The following is a 25,700-nucleotide window of genomic DNA, read 5'->3' on the forward strand; positions in this document are numbered from 1 at the left end:
CTGACTTTACTTGTTGGCGTGAGAGAATTATACCATTTCCTTCTACTCTTGTACTCTGGTGAAATCTTAGTCTCTCCCTGGGTCAATGACAAAACTTTATCCAGGCAAAATGCCGTGCCCAAGAGATGAGGGTTGGTGTGCTGGTAGGAGGGGCATGGTGGGGGGAAAAGGGTGGGAAGGGGGATGGAGGGTGGGAATAAGTTAAGGCAATATCCTGGAAGCTAGAAAACAGTAACAGTTCTTTCAATGAGCAGCTTCTTATTCCTGGATACAAAGTGCTGATAAATAAACCCCCAACAGCAGCAATGCTTGCAGAGAGAAAACAGCTTCCTGCCTCCCACAGTAACTGATGATTAGGACAGCATCTAGTTATGATATTCAGCTTGGCTTTTGCTCATCTAACACTGCACAGTCCTGTTTATGTACAAATTGTCCTGCCTTGTTGCTTTCTCTTTAGAGCATAAGAGGTTTCAGGCAGCTGAGGGAAATTACAGAAGTAATGCTGTGAAAATTGCACAATTTACATCGTTGTTTGTCCCTTTCCTCGAGAGCCCTGTGAAAACAACGGCTGCTTATGATCATGAGAGGAAGAAAACAAACCTTGGTTTCCTTTTCTGTGAGCACACAAGGAAGCTGGCACTTGATTAGCAACATGCTGCAAAATAACCCTCTGCAATTACAGAAGGTACTGGCCACAGACCGTGTGCTGCTCAGGGTACTGGGGCAGCAGGACCATCATCATTCACATCCCAATAACTGTTTCCAGTGCTGACTTTTCAGGCACAAAATACACTGCAAGAGCTGGAATCCAAAATACAAAGGACTCTCTCCTGGTTTTCCTCATTGAAGCCTTCTCAGTGAAGCACCCTGGCAGTGGGCAGTAGGTGCTGAACTTTCTGTGTAAGCTGCATAATTACCATGTGTTTAGAAGCAGTTTGTAAATGTGAATTTGGAGGTCAGTCTCTCAGTAGCTACACTAACACCCTTTGAAATTCTGCAGCATTAACTGTGAAAGCTGCCACTCTGCCCACTGTGAAGGTCTGTCTAACTTTCCTGTTGTACTGCATGAGTTTGGACACAGTCCTCGTGCCCACTCAAGGCTTATCAAATGGAGAGAGGAGGCATCTATAGCTCTCACCCCTGCTTGGGGACAGCAGCCAGGGAGGAGAGCAAAATTGTTTTCAAGGAGATTTTGTCAGGCAAAAATCTCATCCACTTGAGTATACTCATACAGATCTTGAATTGATCAAATATACTCAGAAAAAACAGAGATGTGAATTGTAACCTGACACACAGTTGAGACAGTGTTGTCTAAAAAGTCACAACAGGTGATCAGTCACTTCTCAGAGCCTTACCAGTATGAATTCTTCACCTTCATGAGATGGGTTCTGCAAGGAATCTTCATTAGCTCTGCCCTGACCTTTGCTAGAGTGCGGGTGCATGAGCTGATTTTATGGACATACAGATGCACATATTTACAGATGTAGATTATTGAAAAATCACCTGCAGGTATGTGCGCATTTTGTAAAAAGGCACAAGTATGTATGCAGTAATTTCTTTAAAACTGTGTGTGGGATCCTTTTTTGCAAATGTACATGTAAGTTGCACTAGCATTATGGGTAAATCTGTTCTCAGAGTGGAATAGAAGATATCCACAGTATGGATAAAATGCACAGTACTTCTTGTTGAGATCCACAGATTGTCCTGCAGACCAAGCACAAGTAGAATTACAGAACTATTGTCTAGAATTATAGACCCAACACTGAATGGTTTGGGTTGGAAGGCACTTTAAAAATCATCTAGTTCCAATCTCCCTGCCATGGACAGGGATACTCATCACCAGACCAGGTTCCTCAGAGCCCCCATTCAACCTGGACTTAAGCACTTCCAGGGATGGGGCATCCACAATTCTTCTGGGCAACTGCTCTTGTTCTTCACTACCATCTGAGTAAAGAACTAACAGCTACTCTAAACCTGCTCTTCTTTAGTTTAAAACTATTGGCTCTTGCCTTGTCACTATCTGGCCTTATAAAAAGTCCCTCCTTTTCCTTTTTATAAGCACACTTTAGGTACTGGAAGGCCATAGTTAGGTGTCCTTGAAGCCCTCTCTTTCTTCAGACTGAACAGCCCCATTTCCCTCAGCTTGTCTTAGTAGGAGAGCTGTTGCACCCCTCTGATCATCTTTGTGGTGTCCTTTGGATTCACCCTAACAAGTCCAAGTCGTTCTTGTGTTGAGATGGATGCAGGGTTCCAGGTGGGCTCTCATCAGAGCAGAGCAGAGGGGCAGAATCCCCTCCCTGGCCCTGCTGCCCACGCTGCTTTGGATGCAGCCCAGGACACGTTTGGCTCTCTGGGCTCTGACCTCACAGTGTTGGCTCATGTCCAGCTTTCATCCTTGATAAACCCCAAGTCCTGCTCTGCAGGGCTGCTATCTATGGGCTGTTCTCCCAGTCTGTGTTCATACTTAAGATTGTCCTCACCCAGGTGCAGCACCTTGTACCTGGACTAGTTGAACTTTGGGAGGTTCTTGTGCAGCCACTTCTCATTTTTGTCCAGGTAAATAGATATCCTCTGGAAAATGGCTTTATTTCTGCAAACTGTGATTCTCAGGAAATTATGTTCTGGAAGATGAGTAGTCTAATCATACTGGAAGTGGATCGAAGGGATTTAAGAATTTTGCTCCAAAACAATGATAGGAGCACAGTTTGACATTTGGAAACTAGGGCCAGAATAAATGTATCTACTTTGGTCTCATGTAATTAGCTGAAACACAAGAACATGGCAAACACTCTCTCAAATGTGGTTTTACATAATAAGATTGTTTTTCTGGCTTTAGAGTCTACTTACCACAGGTGGAAATTAATTTCACCCTGAGTAGCCTCATGAAAAAGCATTGCAGGGCGGACAGTTATGTTGACTTATTGCCTTGTTAGAGGACACTTTGGGTCAAGGTAACCTTTATTGACAAAACACATTTTAAAGTCCTTGGCAGTGACCGATCTCCTTCAGTCCACTGACCTAGGACTGTATTTTAAAAAAGTGAACACCATGTCCCATAAACAAGAGCATATGTGAAAGGCATGCCTTTGTTTGCAGTCACTGCTTCCAGAGCTAAAAGTGTAAACCATTCTTGTGCACAAAGGCTGCAAACAGGGATTTGTCTAGAAACACTTAAAGAGACACATAGGACTGTGGCTACTTTGGTTAGAAATTCCTTGTATATCTTAGTTTCTGTGAATCAAACCTTGTAAATGCTTGATTTAAGCTTCTCAGATTGTAAGAACAACAGAGTGACCTAAACAGATGTCTGGGTTTTTAAGGTGGGCTGTGTGCATCTTTGAACAAACACATCCACAAGCAGTTCTCCACTTTCCTCCATGTTTTTAAAGAGACTGCAGAGTTGTGAGATGTGGCTCATCTCCTCTGTCTTCAGCATTTTTGCCCTTTGCTCTCCAGAGAGGTGCTGCACAGTGTGTACGAGCAGTCACAGCGTTGCCCCCTGGCAGCTAGCACTTCTGTCAGAGCTCACAGGCTAAAATACACCAGCAATAGAGTAGCAAAACACTATGGCCTGTGCCTCCTCCTCAGAAAGAAGCTCTCTATTGACACTGCTAGTGTGTGTGTGTTGACTTTGCCTTGCCTCTTGTGTTTGCTGGCATTTGGGAATCTGCTGCTGGGTCAGAGAGCAAAGCTGCTGTCGTTGGAGGCATGAACTCACCCACAGTGACGGACAGAGAGCCCTGTACTGGGAACACTGTGTCAGAGACAGATGGCCATTTTTCACTATTTCCCATATCCCATGAGTTTCCAGTGGCAATCAAAGTGTTTGCTCTTCAGACCCTACATTCTCACTATTCAGAGAATTAATGTTGACATGAAATTATAAGATAGGGGGATGTAGGTTTAAGCAGCCTACAGCTCCTAGCAGTGATGGTTTGAATCCCTGAGTTATTGTGATCAGCAATAAATATCCCAGTTTCATAACAGAAGGATAGAAAGACCTTCAGGGGCCTGTGTCAAACATTCTTGAAACCAAGCAAATGGATTGCTGCACATATGCAGTTAATAAGTCTTCTGTAAAAAGACTGCAATAATTTCTGGTTCTCCACTTATTAAGTTAGCCAGCTTTCTGTAGCAGGTTTAACACCCTTTGATAGCTAGATCTTTCCTTGCACAAACTTTGTCTTAATGCAGAAAATGGTAGTCCACATGTCTAGAGCATCAGATGGCTGCAGAGCAAGACTTCTTACAGGTTCTCCTATTCTTCTCTCAATTTTCTGACAAGCTTTGGAAATGATAAGCAGTACATTTGAAAACTAAGATGGGCAAATAACACTGATCTTGGCACAGGACAAAGCCTCTGCAGATGCACATATGAAAGCTTCACTTTCCCACTTTGCATCTGTTTCTGGAACTAAATCTGCCTGTTTGTTCAATTGTTTACTGTTTTTTTAAATTACTGTGATATCTGAGGATGGGTTGTATAATCATCTGTTTCTGCATAAATAAGTAGAAAAGATTTTTTGTCTTTCCTTCGAGAAGGTACCATGGCTGTCAACAAATTAATGCAGAACAGGTGACTCAGCTCTCAGAAGGTTATATTTGAGCATTAAGTCCTTCCCCTGTCTGCTTTTGTAGGCATACAGTAGTTGTGTTTGCAACTGAAAAGTTAGAGCTAACCATCTCTCTATCTGTACAAATGAATCTGACTCAGAAATGTGCTTCATGGCTGGGTCTGAGCTCAGACTCAGGACAGTGTTGGCGACTTACCCTGTCAGTGAGCCTCATTCAGCTGTGGTCTCTTCAATGGCAGAACCAGTGTAAGCAGATGCCAGTCCCTGCCCTCTGTTTTTGCCAGTAAACACCTTGTGCCACACTTAGAAGATCCCTACAGCAGCTGCAGCTACACAGGAGTGAATACAGTGCTGCAGGAGCGAATTAGTCTTCATTGGATCCATAAGAAATCAAGACAAAGACCATAGCGCAGCAGTGGTAAAAATTAAAAGAATCAAACCAATTTTCATAATCACTTCTGATGCATCCTTTTTCTATGAAAAGAGAGTTGCACCCTGGATAACCTGAAGGCCATATAGTGTGAAATGAATAAAAAACTCAGGTAAGATAGAAGAAACTAAGGTGAGTATTCTTTGGTACAGAGAAGGAAAAGATCATTGCAGAAGACCTAAACAGCATTGCTTTGAATATTGCGGCCTCTTTCTGCATGCTGCATTGCAGGTGCCCCTTTAATAACCTTACTGCTGTCAAAGAGCATTCTGTGTAGTGTGAGTGGTCCAAAGAGGGCCTGATGAGGGTCTGCACAAAGTGACTTGCTAACAGGTTGCTGGCTCCTTCTCCTTGTTTCTACCTCTGTAACTAAAAATACTCTTCACAGTTCCCTAAAATTATTTTTCCATGGAAGAGATTGCAGCTGTTCTTTAATCAACAATTACATGAATGTAATCAACAATTACATACATGAATTGGAAGGGAACACAGGCCATAAAGACCAGGGGACATCAGTTTGTTAAAGGCAGAGTGCCTGGTCTGTGTGTCCTGCACTCACCTGGGACCATGCCAGGTTGCTCAGCCACAAGCTTAGCTCAGGCTGTGGGAGTTTCTCCTCTGTAGAGCGAAGAACTTAGAACTGCACAAAAGCACTGTAAACAACTTTGAGAGATCCAAACATAACCCAACAGATGCTTATAAAATAACTTTTGTTGTGATGTTTAGCAGCATCTTTTGGATGACCTTCCCCAGAGTGTCAGGGGACTGTCAAATTCAAACAGGTTTCTTCTGGGCCACATCTGGGAGAAGGGAGAGTGTTGCCTCACCTGGTAGTTGTCAGGCCCCTAGTCAGGAGCCCTGGTTGCCAGAATCATAACTTCACAAGCTCTGGGGATTGTAGTATGGCAAAACTGGGGGGAAAAAAGGGGTGTTTTTGTTTTTGTTTTTGTTTTGTTTTTCACAAACCTAGTAAAGAAAAAGAACCCACTGCCTCTGTGATGGTTTCTAGGGCTTCTTTCTAGCAGGACTTTTGTCCTTGCTCCCCAGCTGTGTGAGAGAGAGAGCTGTGTGGGCTTGGTGGCTGTCAGGGAGCTGCAGAGGTGGGTTTGCTGGGGTTGGCACATGCCACAGCACCTGGCAGCCTGCAAGGCTGGACTTCCATCAGTGTCCCACCCACTCCTCTCAGGTATGACATGTTTATGAGCTCAAGCACATGAAGGAAAAGAAAAACCTTGGATAGCATAAGGTAGGGAATTTCCTCTGAAGCCAGTAAAGCCAATGGGCACCTTTAAAAATCCAGCGAGGGGTTAGGTGAATCAGCTGGTGCCTGACTGTGTCTGATGACCTGGACGCATAACACCAACGCGTGCGCAGCCAGGTTTCTGCTGTCATTAGGGTGAGAAAGAAGCAATGCCTGCGTAGTCTGGCACGACCACGAATAGGACAGGAGAGTGTGCTTTCCATGCCATCCTGATATCTCCATACCATCCTGATGTCCGTTAGGCAGAGTTCGGGAATGTCGGAGCAAAGGCAGCAAGCAGGAAGAGGCAGAAACGAAGAGAGGGAAACCCTTCTATTTTTTAAAATGTTGTGACGTGCTGGTGAGGGCGCCAGCCCCCACGCACCTGTTGTGGCGCGGCGGGGCGCGCAGGGATGCGCTGCAGTGCGGGGGAGCCGCCGCCAGCTGCCAGCCCCGACTCTGCCCAGCAACCCGGCCACGCTCCATCTGCCGCTCCGTAATGAGGCGAGCCGGCCTCTGGCACAAGCCAGCCCTCGCTCCCCTATTCACCCGCATCCCCCTTTCAGCGTCCTATTGTTCTTCCCTAATGGCCTTACAATAGCCCTGCCTGTTGCCTTTACAGCCGCAGTGAGGCCAACCGGGGAAAGTCTTAATCTCTGCTTCAAATTAAAGGGACTCCTCTGAATTAATTATGTTGCCAGGAATGCACTGCCTGATACGAGGGGATGTATAGCACTCTTCAGCCCTCAGCAGCTGTGATTAGCTGGGGCTTGAAGTGTCCTGTCACAATATTTCATCCTGCTCCCCCGCTGCCCCCTCCCCACCGGCAGGGTTGCCACATGGCCTGTCTTGTGCTGCCTTTTCAAGCCCTGTGCCAATCATGCAGCAAAGATGCCCCAGATAGGGTGACAGATGGAGCCGGGGTAGTTCGAGGCTAGACTGGAGCCTGGAGCACTCACTTATGGCTCAATTCACCACAGATTTACCATACGGAGCAGCAAGGCAAGAGAAGGATCTCCCAGCTGGGCTCCCTGCACCGGGCAGGGCAGCCCACCTGTATCCCAGCCCCACGCATGCACGGGCACATCCCGACGGAATCTGCTCGGTGGCCTGATTAGAAACCTCTGACAGTGAGCCTCAGGGGTGCTGTGAATGAAGAAAGAGCCTGTCCTGTGAGAGTGAGGTTTTCCTCTGCTGTGAGGGGTAGGTTTGCAGATATGTAAGGAAAAACATATGCTTGTTAGAGGGTCATCGGCATCCCCACGCCTACGCAGTCATGAGATTCTTCTAGCCTTGAACATAAAGGCAGTTCCAGCCTGGCAACCTCTTCCCAGCCAGAGAATTTTTATTCCAGTAACAGGAGAGAGAGCTACAAATGAAAGAAGATAATAGCTCTATTTTTTGTTTGATAACATTCCAATGTGAAGACAGAAAGATTACTGCCAAATTTATTTCAAATAGATTAATCAAGGCATATTGTTGAGAGGCAGCACAGTGTAAAATTGAAATCTCCTAAACTAGGCAATTCCAAAGTCTGTGCTAGAGAATTCCTGGAAAAGAGAAACCCTTCAACGTCCCCACTGACGTCCATGGCATTGCAGCTAGCACTAACTCTGCACAAGGTCCAGTTTTGCCCTTGGTGCAAGACTGAGCTCCTCTACAGCCTGCCAGTCACTGCTGAGGACACTGCCAGGGTGTTGCCACCCTGTCTTCAACAAATGTCCCCTTAATGGTCACATGCATGATAAATTTTTCTCCCTGAGCAGTATAAGAGAGACAAATCCTTTTGGCTGCTCCAATCTTTGTGTTTGTCCAGCTGCCCAGTGTTAGAAGCTGCAACTCCCACATGGACAAATAAGATGTTTTCTGCCTTTGCTGGATACCTGGACTGCTTTAACAAAGGCTGCTGTTGCTTCTATGAGATCTTGCTATGCAAATTACCTAGTGCAAATTACATCTCCTGATACTTCTGCATGCTATTCCTGCTCTATAAATCTCACAGAACTTTGCACTAAAAATACAGAGGCTTAATGGACTGGTTTGCATATAGAAAAAGTGAGTCATGGGCCAGCAGAATCAGCAACAAATGAATGGTTGGATCTTGCAGGCCATTCTTCAGGCTCATGCTTGCTAAACCCTTATAAGCATTAAAGTTTCATGCATTCTCTTTCTACTTGATGCCTACTATTTTTATTTTGAGACATCTGTTTTTGACTGCATGTTGCTTCCTGCCCTTATTGGTACTACATGGGGGTAAGTCAGGATGGCACTTATATTTGCCCAAGTGATATCAAAACACATCTCTTTGTGCTTTCTCTGAGTACTTTAGGAAAATCCGGACTGCATCCCAATGATTAATAATGACATTCCCCACTCAAAGCACGTTTGGATTTGTTGAAGATCCCTGTTCACCAGGGCAAGGCTATTAGGATCCCCGAGGTGTCTGTATGTGAGTAGGTCTCCATGATGTGGTGCCTCCTTTGTTGGTTAAGCCCATTGATTTCTACAGATTTGCTAATCTTGGAAAAACTGTCAGGATACTGTGTCAGATCACCGTGGCCTCCGTCCAGCATGCAAATGCATGTGTTTTTGCCCTCTGGCCAGGAGTGCTGTATCAAGCAGCCTGTGACGCTCACAGTGTGCTCAGCAGGTGCTAAGCATGGGTCAGGTGTACCATATGCCATATGGTCTGCTTAGAACAGTGTATCTTTCAAGTTCTTTAAATTGTAGGCAAGGTAAGATAAAGTGAGTAAAAACGCATGTACAGAGCAGGCTGGGGAATATGCACCAGTAACACAGAAGTTATTCCTTATCATGTGAAATGACTGAGAGTGGTGAAGTAAACCCAGGACTGTCTACTTGACTCCAAAAAGGTTATGGTGGTGAAAGGTTTGGGAGTGAGGGGTGTTTGTTCCTTTGCTTGGAGAGAAAACTATGCAAGAGATCTGTGCAAAAGCAACAGATGAGACAGTTCCTTTTTAAATGCTTAGCCTTTGGGAGCCACCGCGTGTAGAAATCAATCAAATTCCCATTTAATGATTAGCCAGAAGGCTGGTGAGAGGAATATATGCATACTTTAAAGCAATCTACATGGGAAAAGGAAATGAAACAGTTTTAAGTGTTTGAGGTTTTTATACATCCTCTCCACAACACATACGTTTGCAAAATGGATTTCCTTAAGAATCTCTGTGTTTTGTCAGGAGCTAATGTGAAGTACAGAGATATGATTTTTGTAAAGTTACATGCACCATGGTACATGGGAAGAGGCAAGCATATTTACAGGACCAATGGGGATTTGTAACTACTATGTTTGTGAGCTCACTTGTGGCAACTGCACTGGCAAATGACTGCATGTGCAATTTATCATTTGTGTGCATATTTGCTGTCATTGCAGGCAGAAATTTGGCATGCAACTGTGCTTGTTTGTGCAGACACAACTATGCCTTGCCTTTCTATGGTACTAAAACACCACTCTTTTCTTCATCTTGATCTGAAGTGACTGTCCCGTGCACATTAAGGTAGTGAGATCACCGGTCCAGCCACGTACACCTTAGGACACTTTATACACATACGTGTGTAAAGTCCCTGCTTTACTTAGAAATGTAGGCCTTCTTCACCACACAGGGAAAAAGGTAAAATCGTGATGTATTGGTCTTTTCTGCCCCTCCAGATTGTTTACGCTGCTCTCCCTCCAGGACAAAACTCTGAAACGACTGGTGTGTAAAAGAGGAGAATGGGCGAACCACGTGCCAGGCTACTGGAGGCCGCTCCTTTTCATACCCTGTAATTTTGCAGGGGATTGTTTCAGCAGCGAAGGTATAATGCAGCCATCCGGGGAGTCCTGCCCTTTGAAGTCGGGTGTTTTGTTCTGAAATCAGCCAAAGTTCAAGCTCATACGTGTGCGGAGCAGCGGTGGGGGAGGCAGGGGCGGCTTTTCTGACAATGCCGCATTTCAGAGCACGCGCTGCCAACTGTTGCCAAAGGCACACACATATATGTCGATATTGCTGCTCCTCGGCCCCGGCGCTGCCTTCCTCATTGTTCCGTGCAGGCAGGCGGCAGGCCCCAGCTGACAGCTGTGCATTGCGTGTATCGCTAACAGCTGCCTTTTCCTGGGGGGAAATTAAAAGATTAGGGGGATGTGGGCACGTGCTGGCTTCTGGAGATGGAGACAATGCTTGATTTAGGGTGGAACTTGTCTGCAACGGCCGACAAAGCAGGGAGGCTGGAGGGAGGCGAAGGGTCAGAGGGGCTCTTGCTTTGCGGGCGACAAAAGGAGGGAGGAAGGAGAGGAGGAGGAGGAGGAGGAGGAGGAGGAGGAGGAGGAGGAGAAGTGAAAAGCGGCTGCGGCAGGGCTCTGAAAAGGCTGCCTTGGTCCAGCAACAGCTGCTCCCACACAAGAAATTTGAGACGGTCCTTTCACAAACACAACGGCTGGCAGAAGAATAGGGAGGCCACACTTCACCAAAAATGAATCGTTTGCAATTGAAAAGGGGGACTGAGAGCTCCTAGTGTTTTTAAAGGTCTGCATCCAGATGACTAAGAAATGATTAGTCAAAGTACACCACAGAACAGCAGAAAAGTGTGCCACAGACCAGAAGGGGAAGTAAATCCCTGCCCTGCTATTAAAAGTTTATGCAACAGCTATGCTCCACAATAAGCATTATGGAGGAAAGCATCCACATACGTATTTGACTATGTATATATCAACTGTGGCATTTTGCCAGGCTGCTGGCCTTGAGCTGGAATTTAGTTTGTTGGTACGGTTGGAGCAGTTTGTTTGAAATCACTATGACATGCACCTGCTTGAGAAATGACAGGACCACTCGCATCAGGAGACAGCAGAGCTGCACTGAACGTGGTGCTGATTTCCCTCCCTGTATGATCACTGCCCCAGATACTGCTTGCAAAAATTCCTGCCAGGAGGGGCTTCTCATAACTTTATTAATACTTCTGTGTTGGCTAAGAAAACAAAACAAGCCCCCGCAGAGGGAGTGGAAATAAGTTCACACAAGAAAGGCCTCTCAGAGCATCATCCTTATTGCTTCCCAAGGTCAGGGTATGCCCTCTCTGTGCTAGATATTAGCTTTAATTAATGACAAATAAATATTAGTGCAGTCCTTTTCCAGATGGTTTCAGCTAGTCAGTAAAGTTGGCAGGTACTCTTTTTACTTTACCATTACCCTCCTTCCCCATGTGGCTTTTTGGCAGTGTGGTGCTTGAATATCACTATGAAATCTGTGAGTATGTGTTTACTAAATTTATGGGGAGAGTGATGCAGATTTTTAAGGTCAGCCTCTGCAGCAGCACTCAAGCTTTCTGCAATAGAGTCAGCAGCCTTTGCACAATTCAGTGGCAAGTTGTTATGTGGTTGACTTTGTGATGGGTCATGTTATGGTCAAAGAAGGAAGTAACTGAAAGAGATAATGCTGTACATTAGAGATGGTAATTTGAAGAATATGGGCCAGGCAGCAAAAGAACAAAAATGGTAGGGAATTTGTGAGTGCTTTATACTTTAAAGATTACTTTGCAATTGACAAAAGCAAAAGAAAAAAAAAGCTGGCCGATGATGGCCCTGTAGTTATTAACACACCTCCAGGTAGCTGAGGTAATTTACTTGAAATCTGTGGTGCTTTGAATACAGAAGAGTGACTGAAATAGAGTGGGATGCCAGTTTGTGGTGTATTCATGGTCTGGCTGCTGACAGAGACAGCTCCTTGGCTCTGTTCTGTTCCATTGCACAGAGAAAGGTGTGGTTCACTGGACAGCCCACTCTTCCCCAAAACTAATTTTCTGTCTTTTTTTTTGGGGGGAGGGGGGGAGTGGGGGGGGAACACTGGGAAAGATATAGACTGGTTTAAACTGGTTAGATGACACTGATCTAAAAGGCCCCTTTTAAGAGCAGATGTTGGATTGTCATTGGTGTGATATAGTGTGACACCTTCAGGGCAGACATTTTTGTAGTCACCGTGTAGAACAGGATTACAATCCTGCCTGGAAGGTGTAGAAAGTACTGGCATAAGTGTAAGAATTCTGTATATCATGTTGACACATCCAACATATCAGGAAAAAAAAATATTTTTGTTTCATGGGATTACCTTTTTGTTATCAAATAGAAGCAATTGTTTTATTTACAGCACATATTGAAGCCCTCCAGTTGCACTTTAGACTTTTCCCAGTTTTCTGTAAAAAAATTCAATATAGGTTAACCCAGGAAAAACACATACATTTTTTTCATTTGGATTATGCCTTTTTTTTTTCTCTGAGCAATCTTCCACTTTTTCAAAGTTTAAAAAGTGGGATTGGTGCTAAAATATCAGAGAAACCATATTCTACCTAATTATTATAATCTTCTCCCCAGAAAAGAAGGACAGAAATTTAGATGATAAAACAACATGGGACCATGTCTGAAAAAATGGAATATAAAGTACAGAAAAATGTGCCAAGGATGGAAAAATAATGCACAGAGAAACTCTGTAAGGATATACATCTTGATCTTGTTTGAACTAGAAATGCAAGAATGTCCTTTGATAATTATATAGCACAGGCTTCTCTTTAGCCAAAAAGTTACAGCTGGTGAGACAGCAGTGATGGCAGTGGAAACAACCCAATGTAAAACAGGTGTAAGATGATAGTCTGGGCCATAGTCATTGTGTAGTAAAACTTGAATCACTCTTGGGCATACAGCACAGGTGTCAAACTAATCCTTGGCAGCTTGCCAGAAGCACAGCTATGTCAGATTTTTGTCATAGGGGATATAATCTATCATTTCAAACAAGCAAAGAAAATAGTTCAAGAATTAAGAGGTTAATCTTCATGAAGTTAACCTGGGGAAATACTGGTTGTGCTAGTGTCCTGCCTAGCTATCAAGGGCTGAGGCTGTACTTTGCCATCCTTGGTGCCTGCACACTGTTCCTGTGCTGTCCTGCTCAAAGAACACACAGGCAACTTCTCAAAAGTTAAAGCAGGGGCCAGTCTTCTGCAAAACATTAGGAGGAGAAAAAAACCTGCTTAAATAACACAAGCTGCAGAAAGGACAGGGGATTTAGAATATGGTGAAAATTGTCTGATTTAGTGGTAAGTGTAAAAAATGCAGTTGGCCAAATGCCTTGCTCTTACCTAGCAAGGGACTCCTGTCTGGGACATTGTGTAGCAGTCACATCTCCTTGTTTGGTTACAACAATAATCACTCACACCCCACACCACCCCACAAAGAAATCCCCCCAAAAACCTAACCCAAAAACAACCTAAATGAAGAATTCACAGAGAAAAATATGGAGAACAAAAACATTGCTGGCATTTACGAGGACTCTCTTTTGCCATTTAGAGGGAAAAAAAGGGATAATACAACTGTTTCTATACAAAAGTAAGTGGTAATGCCAGTTCACAAGGCAGCATCTTTTAATTGGTTGCTTACTGGATTTTATGACAGTGTGTTGTTCACAAAGCACAACTTGAACAACTGCTCAGATTGTACTGTTCACCTTGTACAATGTGAATGGGCATGAAATGCAAGCCCAAAGCTGAAACCTTTGGAACAATTAGTTTTTGAAAAAGGAATGAGGAGTCTCACTGTGCTTACTGCTGTCTCTATACAACAGATCAAGTTAAACCCTCAGTACCAGCAGTCCATGTTCAGCCAGAAAAGAAGGTGGGAAGTGAAAAATGGTAACAATTTCATTAAAACTTTAAAATTACTATTAGGTGTTCTTTTTAGAAGAACTGTGTCAGGATGAAAGTGTGCAGGTTGGGGACTGGAACTAATGTACACATTGTACACAGCTACGTTTTGTGTCTTGTCTCCAGAAGTGCTTTCAGCTACTTAACTCTTTTTGAAGTACCAGTCTCAAGTCCCCAGGTCACTTCTTTGCTTTGTTCCCAGGGCTGCCCATTAATCTATTATGATCTGCAACAGAACCTCTGTTCTGATGTGTTCAAACATACTGTACGTCTGTACTTTTACTTTCCCCTTTCTAATGATACACACCACACATACCAGTCTTGATTTAAGGAGCTTGAGGTACAAACTGCAATCACCATGCAATATTTCCTCCATATGCTACTACATGAAAAATGTAGAGAAGCCTTTGTTTAATGTGAAGTTAATTTTCCTATGGACTAGGTTAACTCCTTAGTAGATGACATTACTGCATTACTGCCTCAAAAGCAGTCCTGGTAATTAGGAGCAGACAGTTCTTTACAACGTGCTGCAGAGACAGCAGCAATTTATTAGAGACATTTGCAAATTGTGGCACTGTGTGCTCTTTGCACAAAAGGCACAGCTGCTTACAGATAACATCAGTTCAGCAGCGATGGGGTCCCATTTGTTTTTCTCTCTGTCTCCTGCTGTCTCGTTTGGGGTGAATATCAGCTGGCTCAATCTGCTCAATCTCCAGGCTGGTTTTCTGGGAGGCACAATTCACTGAGCTGAGGAGCAGTGCACTTGTTTGTCTTGCTGATTTGGGCAAGCATTGCCTGAAGGGAATTCACCTACATCTTAGCTACAGGCTCTGGAGAGCTGTGAAAAACAGTGGCACACACATGCACAGAACCTTTCAGGGATGCCTCAGTGTCTCACATTACTCATACTTGCAGGTACTTGCAGCCGTGGATTGAGCATTTGTTAAGGCTAGTGCCATAGACACTATGAACCTTCAGTGGTGGCTGCCAAGGTAGTGAGAATTGCTTAATGTGTGGTCTTCCCTGGCTTTTTTGCTTTCAATATATGTCACACAATGTGACAGAGTGCATTGTTATGTGGACTTTGCCTGGTGCTGTGTGGGTAGTTACAATGGCCACATCTGTGAAGATCCTTGCATGCTACCTTTGTTCTTTTCAGCTTGAGGAGAAGACGAAAAGTCAGAAAGGAGGAAAGCAAGTTGAAACGTGTGTGGTTTTGGCAGTGCAAATTATTCTGTTTTCCAGCTGGATTTGTGCATGTTTGGGATAGCATGTTGTACAGCAGTGGTTGTCCTCAGGACAACAGAGTAGTGAACATTCAAAACAGAAAATACCAACTTTACAGCAAATCTAGCCTGATGCTACATTTCCCTGCACAGACAACAGAAGCGAGTGCAGATTCCTTCCCATTCTTCTATTCTTCTGTGGAAAGGTGAGTGAGGACTCTGGGACCAGGCAAGCACATTCCACTTATGCTGAGTCTACTGGATGCTGAGAACATGTGTTATCTGACATCAAATATCACTGTGCATTTTCATACTAGTAGCTTCTTTCTTTAAATGTCCAAAAGCCAGAATTTGATCTGTGACCAAAACAAACCAGCCTGGAGGGCACGATGCTGCTCACTGGGACTTGGTATCCCAGGGCAGTGGAAGGCACAGACTGAGGTCTGGCCCAGGACAGACCTGGTTCTGTGCTTGCCCACCCAGTGCCACACTGCTGCAGTGTAAGCTGCACACTCACTCAAGTGCTTCTGGTTGTGTAGTACCCTGATCTGTCCTTTGAACACCCACTGTCCATAAGGCTTTTTCAGTGAGTCTGGAGGAACTCTGATGACTCAGTTTCAGTGGAAACTAACTAACTGTTGTAACTATGATAAGCATCTTTATGAGTATAGTACCTGCTTGAACTTGCTACGGGTACAACTACCCACTTCTACTCAATCATGGATAAGGAAGAAGGATCCCTCAGAGAGAAAACCCAGTACTCATCCTGCAAAAACCAGATGCCAGTTATAACATATGCAGAGCTACTGTGCGGGGAAGCGATAAATCATCTCTGGTGAGGCAAGCTTTGGGGTTTCCGTGAGTTTCCCCACAAGAAACCCTGCAGTTGCTATATGACCATGGGGAGAGGGGGGGAAAACCAACCCATATTCAATAATAAAGTCTAAAGAACTGAATTTTCTACTTCTGGATCATGTAACACCAGTTTATATGTTTTATGGCAATGTGACAATAGGACCTGTATCTACTGTACAGCAGTATCGTGTCCTCAGCTTACTGCATTTCAGCAAGGTGATGGGGTGGCTCAATGATCTGATTTAAAAGACTTTTCTTTGGTGACAGAATTCTAGTTGTGACTCGAATAACCAGTTAGCCCCCAGATTTATTTACCAAAATTTTGTGTTGACTTTTACATACCTAAAACATTGTATGTGAGACATACCAATGGGCTGCGCTGCTAAATTTTTGAATAAGGAAGGAAGAAAAGAGCAGGTGAGAAAAAAAAAAAAACAACAAGTTTACAGTTGTGATAAGGAAAAAAAATGTGTAATCCCCAGCTCTCAAATGTGGACCAAATGTACTGGGAAACACCAAACTCATTTTCATCACCCCCTCCTGCTGGGAAAAGGAGATGGTGGCTGACATTCTCTGCATCCTCTGAAAGGTATTGAGATCCTTACTCTTGTGAGTCTGAAGAAGATGAGGCCTCAAGTGAACTGTGTGTGCTGTGTCAGGCAGCTCAGTTAGTTCCACGTACAGCTGCTGGAAAATCCTTCCTCTATCCTGACTTAAATATGACTCCTTGGATGAGCCTGAACACTTGACATGGGCTCAAAGGACTTTGTGTGGGAAGACAAAACCCCCTGCCTGGGTACTACCAGGCTAGGGACTTGCCCAGGATTTTCTGACTTCATTTTCCATGAGTGCATGACCTAATAAATACATTGCACATGTGCATATCCTGATCTCTTCCCTCAATCCCTGCCCCAGGTCAATTTCAACACTTTCTGAAAGGAAATATTGACAATGTCTTTGTAAGCATGAAAAATTGTTTTCTTTCTGAAATTTTGCTCTTATCTTTCCAGAATCCAGAATCAGGGTTAAAAAAAAAAAGTACAGAATTCTCTCAACTTATGCAATGCTTGGAATAAAATTTTCTCTCCTCTGGTTTTGTCAGAAGAAAAAACTTTTGTGTCCATTGTCCCGAACCTGCTGCAATGTTTTGTTTTTTTCCCTGCAGAAGCTTAAGCACAGGTGTGAGAAACTGTTCATTACTGAATGAACTGTGGCTTAAGTGAAGGAGAGGAAAAGCAAAGATGAGGAATGTGCAGAAGAAAAGGCACAAACTTTGTCTTGGACAATTTGGACTTGCCCTGGTCATCCTGCTGTTTGCAGCAGGCCTGGTGACCAAGTGTGTTGGCTGCATTTCAGTTTGTGGGCCAGCAGCAGTTTTGTCCCTTCCCTCTTCTCATGTGTCGCCCTGGTGCAGTGTGACAGTGTGACTATCCATGCTAGCTTTTGTGTTCCCAGTGTGTGTCTGCGTGTGCAGGTGGAGTGTGTGTGCATGTAGTGAGGTGGTGCCTGCAACTGAGCAGAGGAAAGACAGATGAAAGTGGGCACTCCCCTGACCCTCCAGAACCCTGCTGTGCTGCTGCACTGCCTCCATGGCTCGGATCCAGCAGAGATGTCCTGAATGCCCTTTGCCTCCAGTGTGTGGTGGCTTGCACCTCTGCTCTGCAGGACTGCTACAGCCTGCAGCCCTGGGGCTCTGCTGGCAGGCAAAGCTGGAGCACAGGAGGAAGGCTAGTACAAGCTGTTGGGAGGAGAGGGGAAAGCATACTCTGAGGTGCTGTCAGGATGGCTGAGTACACCCTGGAAAAGTGGGAGAAAAAAAAGTGGAAAAACTGGTGACTGGGAAGGGAGCTTGCACACTCCCATATGCAAACGTATGTTTGGTAAAGCTCAAGGAATGTCAAGTTCAGAGATTGCAACATTATCGGATTACAGCCACATACATATAGTAGTATGCCCTAAAACAACATGAGAAATGACTTATCATTAATTACCATTACAGACCAGGAATGAATGACTCTACATATCTGGGAATTCCCTTTTTTCTCCAGAGTCGTCCCTACATTTCCTTCAGCAGCTCAGCGTGTCCTTCCTTCACTTGTCCCAAGTACTTTTCCATGAACTTGAAAGTCCTGCTCAGTAATTGCTCTGTCTGGTTGGGCAAGGCAGCTCTGCAGAGCCCCAGGCCTGTGAGTGGTGGAGGTTTGTGGGGTGGTGCTCTGCAGCAGGGGTTGCATTAGCTGTGTTTGTAGCACGCCACACCCTGTCTAATCCAGCGGGGACAAGCAAAGCTTGGGGCCCCTGGACAGCAGCCTCTGACCCTGCAGCACTTTCTGTGTTACTGGGGTAGTAAACAAAGTCACACTAACATCAATTTCTGCACATCAGAAGTTGACGTCTCTGCTCCCGCTAAGCTGTGGGTTCAAGCCTGTTCATTGCTGGCAGTCAGCAAACTGATGTTTTTCTTCCCACCTTTTTTACACACCTGAAGGATCTACTACTTTTTAGCTCAGGTGTAGCCCTCTTTCAATGTGAGCGACACAAATCCTCACCAGGCCACGACACAAATCCTCACCAGGCCACGCTGAGGTTTCCAGATTAGTGTTAATGCTTTCCATAGGAGTGCCGTGTTCCGGGGTGGGTAGGGGAAGACCTGTTAGTGCACTGTTTTTCTTAGTCACTTTCAGAAGACAGGGCTGAAACTAGGTAAAGGTTCACGCTTGGACCAACCCTTGAGGCTGGAGCTCCTCTCTGACTGTGTCAATGCCCGTGAGTCACCCTTGAAGCAGTGCAATCCTTGTTCTCAGAGTGTCACAGGATCTTGCCTGCACTTAGATTTACTGACAAATGGACCTGAATCCTGCCCCAGGTAGGGAAAACAATTTTTAGCCACACTTCTGGTTCACTGAAGGGAAGGACTGATTGCAGTGAAACTGGGATGCCATCAATTTTTTTTCTGGCCAAAGGCTGAGCTCTGACATGAGTGAATATCCGCCCCAGGTGGAGGGCATGGCAGCTTGAGCCTCCTTTGTTGCAAGTGCTGTAAGTGAAGGCAGCAAGACCTAAAAGGAAATGGTCTGATCTGGCTTTGCATTTGTTTCTGCCCAGAGCTGTGAGTCAGAAACTAAAAGCTTGGTCTGGTTGTAAAACAGAATGTGTTCTGTGTAAAGATACAGCTCCCAAACACTTTGTTTTTAGCCATAGAGAACTGCCTGACTAGAAAACTGAAGAGAGGTTTGGGAATAGGAACTACAAGAGGAAGTATTAGTGAGACATGGTGGGTTTACGCATGTCAGGACAGTGGCAAAGGCAGGGATATTGGTTGAAATGCAAATGCATGCAGTACTAGTGGAGCAACAGTGGACCTACACAAACAAGGAGTCCTTTCCATGTATGATTCAAGCAATGTAGATGATGCCTTTTCCCTGGTCTTAAAAAATTGAGAGCCAGCCGTGGTTAGGGGATAAGGGTTTTTATCTCAGTATTTAATAAGGATCCTTATTGGTGCACCATGTCACCAAGGTGGAATGCACTGCAATGCACACACACAATATATTGTGTACACAATTTAAAGACTCACAAATTAGCATATCTAACAGGGATGCCTGCCTGGATGAATGGTGTGATATTTCACTATCCATGGAATTCCCCACTGGATGCACCAAATCTCTGGTTTGCAGGTTATGTTCTAGAGAGGACCTTGGTTTCCCAAGAGTCCTCAAGTAGTGTAGGGATTTCCAGCCTCCTACTACGAGGCCTCTAGGATATTTGGTCTCCTGGCCTAACAAAATACTAGGGATATGCTAAGTTATCAGACTTAAGGATTTGCAAAAGTATGCATGCTAAGAATACTAAGGATACATGAAAGTTATATAAAAGGTATATAATAGAAATGGCAAAAAAATAATCATAGAGATCTCCCTTCTTTTGCTGACCTGTTTAATACTCCTGAGACTTCCCTCTTTGCAGTGAACACAAAACCAGTGTGTGGGTGATGACCAGTACAGTCCCCACAAGAGGGTTCACAGAAGAGATGGAGAAGGGGCAGAGATATCCTCAGCATCCAGGAAAACAACTACAAAATTTGAGCTTTCTTAGTAGAAAAGTGGAGGTCATGGAAGAATAAAAGGAGCTGCATATAATAGAAGAGTGCCATGATGTTATGTGGTAGTTAAGAAAAATGATCACAGCATCTGTCTTCTTTGATAGAGTGGAGCATAGGAGATATGGAAATCAAGAGTAGCTAGAGAGGCCTATGATGCAGACAGAAAGAAAAGGGGTCTGAGTGACAGGCTTAGCAGCAGAGCATTGGAGAGGTCCTTGCATTTACCTCTTAATGTTACAGCAATGGCCAGACCCCTCAGGGAAGACATTTGGACAGGAGAGGTGAGGCAGGTCAGTGAAACATCACTGCAGCATGGTAGATGACAGCAGAACTTTCCTAGTCCCACACAGGCAGCATTTGACATTAAGTGGCATTTCCCCTCCTGGATGGGGCTACTGCACTGCCTGGGGAGTGAGGGCCAAGAGGTCTTTTGACTTTCTCTCCTGGAGAATGCCCCTGATGATCTGTCTGCCCCCACAGCACCCCATGCTTACTTTCAGAGTGTGAAGAGGTTGAATATGCAGTGTAGGTGCAATGTACTGGGGAGAGAAGGGCTGGGAGTGGGGCCCAGAAAGAAAGTTCCATGCCCTCCCAGCCTCTGCCCTGTACTCTGTGTAGAGTGTCTTTTCTTTTCTTTTTTTCTTACAGGTGTCTTTTCTTTTCTTTTCTTTTCTTTTCTTTTCTTTTCTTTTCTTTTCTTTTCTTTTCTTTTCTTTTCTTTTCTTTTCTTTTCTTTTCTTTTCTTTTCTTTTCTTTTCTTTTCTTTTCTTTTCTTTTCTTTTCTTTTCTTTTCTTTTCTTTTCTTTTCTTTTCTTTTCTTTTCTTTTCCTTTCCTTTTCTTTTCTTTTCTTTTCTTTTCTTTTTCTTTTCTTTCTCTTTTCTTTCTCTTTTCTTTCTCTCTTTCTTTCTTTGTTATTTTTTTGTTTTGGTTTTGGTTTTAGTTTTTGGTCTTTGGTTTGTTTTTGGTTTTAGTGGGATGTGGGGGTTTTTGTGTGTTTTTGTTGTTGTAATTCTACCAGGCAACTCATTGTCATGTGTTGTAGTTTCCAGTTCATCCTTTGGAGAGAGAACTGCTTTACACCAGTGAGGCAGTTTGATAACCTCGAGGTGTTCTCCGTGCCAGCCTCCAGCTCTTCAAACCCCTGTGAAAATAAAACAGTGAGAGGAAGGTTGTGCGCGGGATAAGGTAATAGAGTATTTTCAGAGTTGCTGAAACCAGCTTCCCCAGCAGCAGAAACTTTGTGGAGTTTTCTGTAGTTGATGGTTGTTCATGAGGTAATGCAATGGTATATTTATTTGTAAAAGCAGATAAGGACAAACATTTTAAATCTCTTGTATATTAATTGTTTTGCCAAATGTAATGTGCTTCAAAGCAGAAGAGTGACTAAAGTGTCAGGTGCAGCCCTTATTAGTTGGCATATTAATTATAAATTATCCTCGAGAAGGAGAATGTGTTTGGCAAGGAGTGGCCTCAGTTTGGTCACATCCTCATCTTATGAATTCACCAGCACTGGTATGAGCTGAGGAGAACATTAATAAAGCAGGAAGCCTCCTCTGCTTTGAGATCCAGAATGTACTTCAAGGACATTTTTAAATCAAAATGCCAGTATGAGTCATATTTTCATCAGCCAGGCATTCATCACCAGGGTTTACCCTGAAGTACTATTAGTTATAGTTGGAAACACTACCAATTTAATAATAAATTACATTCCTTATGATGAAATTCTAAAAAGCACAGTAATTTTCTTCAGAATACTTGGATGAAATATTATTTTCCATCAATAGGTTCCTACCTTTTTCAGAGTTAGTATGTCTTCATCCTCCTTGTTTCCATATAATTGAGCTGTAAAAATAGACAAATGCTGCTTGGTACGCCCGACTGCAGCCAATGTTTTACAAAGTCACTACAGACTTAGAATGACATATAAACTTCTACTGTTATGCAAGAGATGTTTTGATGAAACATTTAAGAGTGAACTGAATGTTCAGGGCTAAGAAATGTCCACCAAAGGACCAACTTTAGAACACAGTTTCTTATATAATTACTTTAATAAGAGGGAACTATGGGTTCCAGCTGAAGACTAAGCTTTTTGCCACACTAGATAACACTGGGGTATTGTCCTCAGTAGTAAAGGGTGCTTGGTTCAGTGATACAAAATATTGCAGATTGCTAAACATCATTTTGGGCTGCTTTGTTCAAGATTCAGACTCACCTTAAAATATACCCTAATAACTTAAGGGGCTTAACAAAAACTCAGAGCAAAGCCAATAAAAATTCCTAGGATGCCAGCTGAGTAAGAATTTGAAGTTGATTAATATTTCTTTAGAAGGACACATTTTTTCCCACGCAGTGGTAGAGCAGCAGCCTATCAATGTAAAATCATGAATGCCATTATCCTTTGGAAACTACAGTTATCACCCACTAAAAAAAGAGAAAGATTCTATGTGGTAGTACTGAGATTGAATTCGTAATAAATTATATACATATTTGTTTGAAGTGATCTCAGAAACTACCAAGCATATCCTGGCATGATGTATTAAATTCTGCATTTCAGAGAAAGTTGAAACTTACCAGTAAGAGGTTCTCCATTTCCTTTCTTTTATCACCTGCTAATGGTTTGAGGTAAGACCTTATTGAGGTGAATCATAGGAGAACACATCTCTCAAGTTGTTTTTAAGGTTGTTTACAGACCTAGCATTAATTGTGGTATTGATTTACTTTGCTCCCTCTTCTTTCCTTAATGCTGTCTATATAGTCTAGAGACTGAAGAAGCAGCTTTATTTAAGTTAAAGCTTAGCTTTTAAGTGGAATATGTTGTTTATCAGAAGATCATCACCATGTTTTTTTCAGTAAATGTGCTTACTGCAGGCCTTAGGAATGTGCAGATACATGGAAGCAAAATCCATGTGTGCCTTTGTTTTGGCCAACAAAGGCATTATCAGCTTCTCTTCTGCAAAAATATTCTGAAATCTGTATCAGAGGAGTAAAAGGCAGAGGTGCTAACCACATTTATTTTGTGGGATTTTTTTGTTTTGTTTTTATGTTTTTGGTTTTGGTTTTGTTTGTTTGTTTGGTTTTGGTTGGGTTTTTAAAATCTCTTGTAATGTATGGATCTTTGTGTAAGTATGTTATTATTACTAAAACACTTGCAAAAATTCCTGATCTTGGTCAGGCTAAAAGCAGTGGTGCATGAAAGCTTTTTATTCTCTTTTGCACTCACATATTTCTCCATGCAACTCCTCCCCTTTTTTTTTTTTTTTTTATAGCCTTTGTACAATGGTAACTGTGCTGCTTTCCATCTGAGGTGGGCCATGCCATATTTGGCCTTGTTCTACTCTGTTTGAATGCCTCAATAATGTGCTACAAGAATATTGCTAGGAGTTGCCTGGGAAGCAGTTCTGTGACTCTTTTCCCATCTTGTTCACAAATATGTCACAAATACCCCAAAGGATTTCATAATTGTTTTCAAATAGATGCACAATTATGGTTCTAACACAATCATTAGATTACAGTAGTTTATTATCAAGGTGTTAGTTTATAAAGCAAATATACCAGGTTTGTGATTAAACTCCACCTTTGCACTCAGATCTGGGCTGTAACACTCACAGGTTAAATGCCCAGAGACCCCCTGAAAGATGATTTGCTACATAATGGTACAAATGAAGGCCTACCTAACTTTGCCATCAGGAGTTTAACTGCTGTTATATCAGTAGCAGTGCTCTTGATCTCACATCTAGTTGCAGACAGAGGCATAGTTTCTCACCACCCCTGTTGTGGAGTTGTGTCAGAGGCAGTGTATTTTACTGGCAGAACTCCAGGTGAACTCTGCTGGTTATCAGGATCTGCTTCTGGAGCAGTGCACTAGCAGTATTCTGATCCCTTTTGTGCTCCTCTCAATGCCCAGTCAAAATCCTCTGTTGTACATAACATGTGATTCTCTCACACATTGTCATATAAATGTTGTTTTTCCAAGCTTGACATTTCACACTGCTGAGGAGAGTAAGGGGGACAAAATATGTTATCCACTCCGCATCCCTATAAAATCTCATTTTAGCTTTGAGGAATTGTCTGCTTTGTCCTGTTGGTTCATCTCTATTGCTCCAGAGTGAGGGTGATCAGCAGAGAGACTGCTGTGTTCCAGCACTGCTCACTCTTTATGGGTTTCCACTTCCTTTGCATTGTTTTTCCCTTGGAGCTTAAAGTGTACAGTTTTTTTTTTTTTTTCTTTCTTAGTTACTTGCAGCCTATTTCTACATTGATTTCAAGAAATAGGGAAAAATGCTAAATAATCACCAGAAAGAAAAGTCCTTTGTGATTTTTTTCTTCATGTAATAAAATTTAAATTGCATGCAATATGTTGCTGCATAGCTTAATTTTTATATGTATTAAGCACAAAAGAGATGAGTCATTTTTTTAGGACCCTCAGAATGCCAGAAGCATGCTTGTGTCCCTCACACAATCTCCCTGGCCAAGCATAGGAGGTGTTGCAGTGGTGGGGCTCATCATCCTTGGAATGATCAGGTGCTGGGATGCTTTGCTATGACCCTCAGTCTCCTGGGCAGGCAGTGGAGAAGATGATGTGAAAAGCAGCAGTGCACTGCTGGCAGCCAGGGTACCTGCAAAAAAGAAGACCTGTGAAAAGAGTATCTTCCCAAGGACTTTTTTTATTCCTGCTTGTTGCAAGAGTCCCTGCCTGCTTGGAAAACCAGCTTCTGGTGTACAGGCCTGGAAATGTTTGCCCTGGGATGAGATCTGCAGGGCCTGGAACATAGAACCTTGCTTAACACATTAATTTTTTCTTTCATGGCATGAAGAAAAGAAATACCTGTGATTGCTGGTGACTGCTGAGAGTTCCTGTTAATTTCAGTCTACAAGTCATACTATGAGAGAACCTGATGACATCTCCCATTCCTTAAGTATAGTATTATCAAAGGTCAAAAGGATAGCAGTTTTAGCTTGGATTTCACCAAAGGGAAATATTACAAGATCTTATATGAAGAGCAAAGGTTTCCAATCATTAAAGGGAAGAAAGAAGAGAACAATTTTAAAATAGTGTCTACAAGGTTAGGGGAGAAAAAGAAAATCAACTCTTTACTTGATGTTCATTAGAAATGATAAGTAACTCTAATGGGAAAATAGGAGGTTCATCATCTAGCTCCATCAAGTAGAGAGTTTGGTCATGCCTATTTCCTCTCCTTGAATGGTCCATCTGTGAATAGTTTACTTGCTAGTGATTAAACTTAAACAGGAGAAGTGAGTGATCTTGTGGAAGTGAACATGCTCAGCTCCTCCCCTAGGGCATGCTGAATTGTAGTATATTTCATTTTGGTGTAAGAAAGAGAGCCAAAGAAGTAACATCAACAAATCCACACTGTACCCCACTTCAGCATTAAGACCTGCAGTGGTGGGGACAGATGTTCTTGTCCTTTGCTTTACTGTTATAAGAAGTTTTAAAGGTTAGTCTGGGATGGAGCACTGAGGCATCTAAACTCACTGTGGGCAGAGGCTACAGCAGAGTAGGGCTGCAGATGATAGCCTACTCCTTCCTGGAGGCATTGGAAGGACCAGGACAAGGGTGCCCCTCCTGGACCT

Source organism: Molothrus ater, chromosome Z (assembly GCF_012460135.2).
Source record: "Molothrus ater isolate BHLD 08-10-18 breed brown headed cowbird chromosome Z, BPBGC_Mater_1.1, whole genome shotgun sequence".
NCBI classification, from domain to species: Eukaryota; Metazoa; Chordata; class Aves; order Passeriformes; family Icteridae; genus Molothrus; species Molothrus ater.